The sequence below is a fragment of the Silene latifolia genome, chromosome 8 (assembly GCF_048544455.1).
Source record: "Silene latifolia isolate original U9 population chromosome 8, ASM4854445v1, whole genome shotgun sequence".
Taxonomy (NCBI): domain Eukaryota; kingdom Viridiplantae; phylum Streptophyta; class Magnoliopsida; order Caryophyllales; family Caryophyllaceae; genus Silene; species Silene latifolia.
This window is the reverse complement of record NC_133533.1, coordinates 78758513-78766374: the sequence shown is the minus strand read 5'-3', so window position 1 is coordinate 78766374 and position 7862 is coordinate 78758513. Positions and strand designations below refer to the sequence as shown.

General features: G+C 40.0%; 1 non-coding gene across 1 annotated transcript; it reads right to left on the bottom strand.

Annotated features, from left to right (window-relative positions):
• Positions 1-3126: 3126 nt before the first annotated feature.
• On the bottom strand, positions 3127-3233 carry LOC141597662 (small nucleolar RNA R71). Its single transcript, XR_012522884.1, has one exon. It is a non-coding gene; the product is annotated as a small nucleolar RNA R71 (small nucleolar RNA).
• Positions 3234-7862: the final 4629 nt, after the last annotated feature.

The window sequence follows — 7862 nt, the reverse complement described above, 5'->3', positions numbered from 1 at the left end:
GCGGTCCTTCAAATGCAAAAGAATCAACAAGAATTTTTCACTCAAATGCAAAAAGATAGTCAAGCAAAGGAAACCACCATCAATAACATCCTAGCTCACACCAAATTGTTGGAAACCCAATTGACTCAACTAGCATCTTCAAGCTCACAAAGACAAAAGGGGCAATTACCACCTCAAAGTAATCCCCCAAGACATGAAACGGTTAGTGCCATTCATTTGAGAAGTGGTACAAGGTATGAAGCACCGCAGAAGCAAGTTGAGGATGAAGTTGTGGAAGCTAGTGACAAGGAAGAAATTGTGCAAAACTCCAAACATGGAGAACCATCAAAAGAAGAAATTTCAAAGAAAAATGAAGACAAGGTCAAGGAGAAGGAGCCCATTGTGATTAGACTTCCTTTTCCTAGTCGTCAAGCCAAGCCCAAATTTGATGACCAACATGGAAAGTTTATGGAAATTGTGAAGAATTTGGAAGTCTCAATTCCTTTTACGGAATTAATCAATCACGTGCCGGCCTATGCAAAATACATGAAAGACATCCTCACAAAGAAGAAGTCGATCCGGAAGCTTGAGACTATCGCCTTCACTAAGGTGAGTAGTGCAATACTTCAAGGGAGTTCACCTCCAAAACTCAAGGATCCGGGAAGCTTCTCAATACCGTTGATGTGACCATAATTAGCGCATATTTAGCCCCCGAATTAGCCTTGTTCCCATGGTTTTTAGTGCTTATTTGGGTCATTTCTTATCTTTAGTTCTTTGTTTTGCATATTCTTTGAGATTTTGATCCCTTGGTAGGAAAGGAGTAAGAATCTTGCATTTTCATGGCAAAACGAGACTAAATTGATCGAATTCAATGACCAAGCATCAAGGAGAGACAAGATTAGAAGGCCTTTGTACATATTATAGTAGAAGAGCAAAGTTGAGAAAGGATCCTTGAGTCCCCGAGGAAATCCCCAAGGAATTTATGAAGAAAAGGGAAGAAAAGAAGAAGATTTGTTGCTGACTGACAATCCGAGCGGATTGTCACCAATCCGTCCGTCCCGCAGCAGCACAATCCGAGCGGCTTTGCCTTAATCCGCTCGAATTCCACCTCCACAATCCGACCGGATTCCATTGAATCCGCTCGGATTCCAACGCCAGAATCCGCCCGTCCCGACCTTATTCCGCCTTGGATTCCAAGACAAAGACGGATTGTCTTCTCCAAGCTACGAAGAAAGAAGCCCTTCTCTCGAAAAATACCGGCTCCTCCTTGCTCAATCTAAAAGGTGTAATTACTAGTTTAGCCCTTAGTTAACCCTAATGCATCCTCCCTAATTTCCACTATAAATACCCCATTAGTCTAATTAGGAGAGCATGTTCTTCTTATCAATAATTAGTGTAGTTAATATCAATCAAATCTCTCTTTAATATTGTAATCAAGTATTAATCAAGTTTTAATCCAAGTTTTAGTTCTTTAATCTCTCTTTTGTTCATCCTTTATTTTGGGTAATTGAAGATTATTTGGGTTATTATTGGGAGATTGACAACCTCTCAATCAAGCATTCAAGTACTTCTTTTATCTTTGCTTTATTATTGGAATCATTAGTAGGTATAATCTCTTAATCCCTTTTTAATTATTGTTAATTACTTTCATTTATTCATCATGTTTCATATTGTTGGTATGATTGACAACCTTTCTAGCATGATCAACATGATAATGAGTGAGTAGTCTCTTAGCTAGAGTTAATGGGTGATTAGGGGAAACCAACATGGGGAATGATTCATGCTTAATCTAATATGCTTTCATGTTTTATTTGCTTGCTTGTTTTGATCTCAACTCATGCACATGTTATATTTGATGAAATGCTAAGCCTATGAATCCTTGCATTTACTATCATCTTCTATCTTTTCAATGAGACTTGTAAGACATAACCCAACTTGAGTCTCATTAGACCATGCATGTTGTTGAGTAGGGAAGATTAAGTCGACTTGTAGGTGTTGTACAATCTAATCGATTCGGCTCCGGGACCCAAACTTTCCTAGGATTGTAAGATATAACCCAACTCAATCCATCACAACAATAATTGCTTGCTTATAATTTGAGAACATGTTTGTATGATCATATGCCATGATTCCCCTATGATCCCATGACACCCTAGTGCCTTTAATCAATTGTTTAGACCCCTTTAATTCATCTTGCTTGTTTATTTTCATTGCTATTTTAGTTTAGTAACCTTCTACATCAACCCAATTTGTGACACCCCTTAGACACCGCTAGTTGCAATAGAAATCTCATTTCAATACCCGTCCCTTGGGATCTGACCTTTACTTACCTCTTTACTAATTGTAGAGTTGTTTGTGAAGCTATAAATTGTGTTTTGATTCGACCGTGACCCAACGACCACATCTTAATTTGTGAACACTTAGCGGACTCGCATAAAAATGGTGCCGTTGCTTAGGGACGGTGTTTGTTTGATTTAGATTTCTTTTTATTGTTATTAGTTGTGTCTTTCTTCGCCTTGAGGAAGTAAAACTCCTCAAGGTTTGTTCTAATTGTTTTCGAGTTGTTTGATATTTTGCATGTCTAGAAGGTTACAAGGTGATTTGTTACCTTTTGACCGTGAAATCGAAAGAACCTTGACGAACAATAGGAGACTTGTTAGGAGGAATTTACGAGGTATTAGTGAAGTTGTTCAACCCACTAGTGAGTTTGTCAATCCTTTCGCAATAGAAGGAGAAGAGAACCCATTACACAATACCCCACAAAATCCACCTACAATGCCTAAATTCTCGTCACACTCCGTACCCACCGAGGAGAATCTACCAAATGGTACTCCTACACCGCAACATCTAACCGGAAATTTTATTTCCAAGTCCGCCTTCATCCAATTAGTTGAGAGGAGCCAATTTGGGGGGATGCCTAGTGAGGACCCTCATTCTCATATGGAAACCTTTTGCGACTATTGTGATGCTATCTCTCAAACGGGCGTGACTCAAGACCAAATTAGATGGGTCTTATTTCCTTTCTCTTTAATCGGCACCGCGAAGCAATGGTTGAAGGGCCTTGATAAGGCCACCCTTGGAATAGATTCTTGGAAGAAGTTGGCTCTAGCTTTCTACAAAAAATTCTACCCACCGGAAAAGACTAACATGCTAAGAGCTCAAATTACGGGTTTTAAGTAAAGGGATGAAGAGTCTTTGTATGAAGCTTGGGAGCGGTTCAAGGGAATTTGTCGCTCATGTCCTCACCATAGACTTAGCGAATGGTTTTTGGTACAACAATTTTGGAATGGCTTATATGAAGATTCTAGGAACATTCTCAATATGGGATCAAATGGAATGTTCACCGATGTTGATGACAATCAAACATGGAACAAGATTGAGGAAATGGCGGTCCATAACTCACAATATAGTAGACCTCGCAAGGCTACTAGAGGAGGAAAGCATAAAGTGGACTCCGTTACTCAATTGGGTGCTCAACTTAGTTCTCAAATTGACACAATCAACTTGAAGTTTGAACAAGCTATGGCTAGACTTGAGGAAAACTCAAAATCTTCAAAGCATCATGTTAATGCCATGACGGCATCCTCATCAATCCCAAGTGGGATATGTGAGAATTGTGGAACTTTGGGACATGACTAAGGTGAATGTAGGGGAACAAATGAACAAGTGAATGCTTTCCAAGCATACAAGAGTGGTACCCCTTATTCCAACTTTTACAATGAAAACACCAAATTCCATCCAAATCTCTCATACAAAAGCCAAAATGTTCAAAACCCTCAAACAACATACACTCCACCACCCATAAGAAACCAAAATCAAAGACCCTTTTACAATCAAAACCAAGGTTACCAAAATCAAAATCCATACAATCACCAAAATGACCAAGGTTTTGATGTCCAAAAAGCGGTCCTCCAAATGCAAAAGAATCAACAAGAATTTTTCACTCAAATGCAAAAAGATAGCCAAGCAAAGGAAACCACCATCAACAACATTCTAGCTCACACCAAGATGTTGGAAACACAATTGACTCAACTAGCATCTTCAAGCTCACAAAGACAAAAGGGGCAGGGTGGTTTAGGCATTAAGGATTCTAAAATCTGGAATATTGCTCTCCTTGGTAAGTATGTGTGGTGGCTTGCTCAGAAAAAAGATCACCTTTGGGTTAGATGGGTCAATCATGTCTATATGAAACATCTTGATTGGTCTGATTACAATGCTCCTACTGATTGTAGTTGGACTTGGAAGAAGATTGCTTCTACCTTTACTAAATTCAAGCAAGCCTACATACATAATAAGTGGTTGAATGGGAACTCTGATTACACTGTTAGAGGTGGGTATGAATGGTTGAAGGGTACTCATTCTAAAGTGGATTGGAGATTTATTTGTTGGAATAATCTGAATGTCCCCAAAACTTCTTTTATTTTTTGGGCAATTATGCACAAAAGACTCCTTACTAAAGATAGGATGGTTAGGATGGGCATCAGTGTGGTGAATTTGTGTGACATCTGTGGTGAGGCTCCTGAAGATCATGATCATTTATTCTCCAACTGCAGGTATACCAAGATGTGTGTGTGTGTTTTACAGAGGAGACTTCATGTTCAATTCAGGTTAGATGATCTGATAGTGTGGTTTTCCAAAGGTAGAGGTGTAACCAGAATGCAAAAGAGGTTTGTGGGGGCTTGTCATGTAGCTCTCTTCTATAAGATATGGATGGTTAGGAATGCAGCTCGTCTTAATGGGTATGTGCAGAGGCCTGATATTTTGATTCAGCAAGTACTTGGAGAAATAAAGAACAGATTTCAGAAGCTCAATGAGAGTATTCTGCATCAGTCTGACCGTGCTTGGCTTCAGTCCTTATAGTCTGTTTTTGTATTTTTTCATTCTTTGGATGTTTAAAGCATATAGGAGGCATTGTAACACTTGAACGTTTGGTTTTTCTAATATACTTAACTTTCCCCAAAAAAAAAAAAGACAAAAGGGGCAATTACCACCACAAAGTAATCCCCCTAGACATGAAACGGTTAGTGCCATTCACTTGAGAAGTGGTACAAGGTATGAAGCACCGAAGAAGCAAGTTGAGGATGAAGTTGTGGAAGCTAGTGAAAAGGAAGAAATTGTGCAAAACTCCAAAGATGGAGAATCAACAAAAGAAGAAAGTTCAAAGAAAAATGAAGACAAGGCCAAGGAGAAGGAGCCCATTGTGATTAGACTCCCTTTTCCAAGTCGTCAAGCCAAGCCCAAATTTGATGATCAACTTGGAAAGTTCACGGAAATTGTGAAGAATTTGGAAGTCTCAATTCCTTTCACGGAATTAATCAATCACGTGCCGGCCTATGCGAAATACATGAAAGATATCCTCACAAAGAAGAAGTCGATCCGGAAACTTGAGACTATCGCCTTCACTAAGGTGAGTAGTGCAATACTTCAAGGGAGTTCACCTCCAAAGTTAAAGGATCCGGGAAGCTTCTCAATACCGTGTACCATTGGCGACACGACGATCAACAAAGCCTTATGTGATCTAGGGGCTAGTGTGAGTGTCATGCCGTACTCGGTGAGTAAAAGGTTGGGGATGGGAGAGCTTAAATGCACCAACATCACACTCCCAATGGCCGATAGATCGACGAAGACACCATTAGGGATATGGGAAGATGTCCCCGTGCGAATTGGGAAGTTTTTCATCCCGGTGGACTTTGTCATTGTTGATATGGAGGAAGATTCCAACATTCCAATCATCCTAGGAAGACCTTTCCTACACACCGCGGGTGCGGTGATTGATATGAAACATGGTGAGCTCACTCTAGAAGTGGGAGATGAAAGCATAACTTTTAATCTTGACAAGACTATGAGAGCTCCTCATTTGCATGAACCATGTTTTATGATTGATCATTATAGCCGAAAGGATGAGAGGAAGAAATCGGAACTCCAATGGAAGAAGAAAATTGAAGATGCTCCATTCAAAGAGCAAGTGAATTGTGACAAGGAGAGCTTGCAAAGCTCATCAAAATCAACCAAGGAAGAAGAGGATGGCCTCATTGGTCAAGAGAATAAATTGGGAGAGTTGTCCCCATCTAAGCAAGAGATTTTCAATGATCAACTTAATGAAGTTTGTGGTCTTTGGGACGACGAATTTGAAGGGATTTTTAATCCCTACATTGGTAATGCCATCGATCAAGACCAACAATAAGGGCCAAGGTCTATTGAACACCTCTACCATGATAATGAACAAGCTTTTGATTACTTCTTCAAGGTGTTGAGCAACATCAACAACACCTTGGACATGCCCCCTTGACATCTCATCAAGAATGAGAGTTTGGTGGAGTCCTCCCTAAACCACCACTTGTAAATATTTCTAACTCCCTAACTTACATTTCAATTCTTGTATTGCATTTTTGTCATCTTTGGATTTTTATTTACTTTGATCAAAATAATTGTCATGTTTGAGAGAAGTGAGGGAGGGACTAACGATTTCAATTGATGTGTAGTACTTTTAGCTTAGTGTGGGGATGGCAATTGCCTAGGCTATCCATGCCTTAGTAGTGCCCCCACAATGACTAACACAAGACTTGAAGAAAGAATGGAAGAATAGTAAGGGAAATGCAGTGTGCACGGATGGAACTGAATCCGTGTACACAGGGGAAGAATCCGAGCGGATTCTAGAGAATCCGCCCGTCTTGATGAATCCGAGCGTACTGCAAAGAAGACGCCCGTCCCGAGCTGAGCTGAATTTTGAAAATTTCTTGACTGTGACAGAATCCGGGCATTCTGAGCAAGAATACGTCCGTCTTGTAGATTCCGCCCGTCTTGAAAGAAAGACGTCCGTCTTTGCAGCTGAGGAAAACAAGCAAAATTTTCTGGACTGAAATCCGTCCGACTTTAAGCAAATCCGCCCGTCCCGTGTTCAGCAAATCCGAGCGGATTGTCACCAATCCGCCCGTCTTTAGGCGAGTTTTGTAAAGCCCAGAAAGAGCAGAATCCGCACGGATTGGGCAGAATCCGCACGGATTGCCCCTGCAGATTCGAAAATTTCGGTCTCTTTAAAACCCCTCCCACCTTCATTCATTCATTCATTCATTCATAAACACTACCCACAATATCAAAACCCTCATCCTCTCCATCACAAAAACAAAAACCCTCAACAACATTCACCAAAAACAAATCAAACCATCCTTCTAACAACAAATCAATCACTCCTTCTTCAACAAAAATCAAAACCAAGCACAAAATCTTCAACCTTTGAGTCGATTTTTGATTTCATAAAGGCAAAGCCTTTCACCTTCAAATCGATTTGGGCATACTACAAATTGAAAATTTTTCACTCTTTTCTTGGTTAGTTCATCAATGGCAAGGACTAAGGGAGCAACAAAGGCAACAAAGGCACCAAAGGCTAAGGCACTCTCACAAAGGCAAAAGGCTCTTCAAACAAAGAAAGCATTGGCTATGGTGGTAGCAACACCAAACTTGGAAGTGCAACAACAACAACAACCTTCTATGGGAGCAACAACACCTTTTACTCCGGTAATTGATCAACTTTTGCATTATCCGGAGGTAACTTTTATTTCCGATACCCATAGAAATACCTTTGTCAAGTTTGCTATGAAGTCATTACAATCCACCAAATTCATATGTGAAGATACCTTAGAAAAATTGGGTGTTCTTTGTTGGGAAATGTGTCCTCAACAATAGTGCGATCACATGATTTAAATATCATTATTAAAATCTCATTTTAAGAATACATGTGGGATGTAATATTTTACTATCAACTGGTCAACATATATCGGTAATGATTGGCTGACTAGAGTTTGACATTACTGTCGTGCGACGGTGGTGATCAGTTGATCCCCTTAGGTCATACCTATAGGGAAATACTCTTAATTGATTATTTA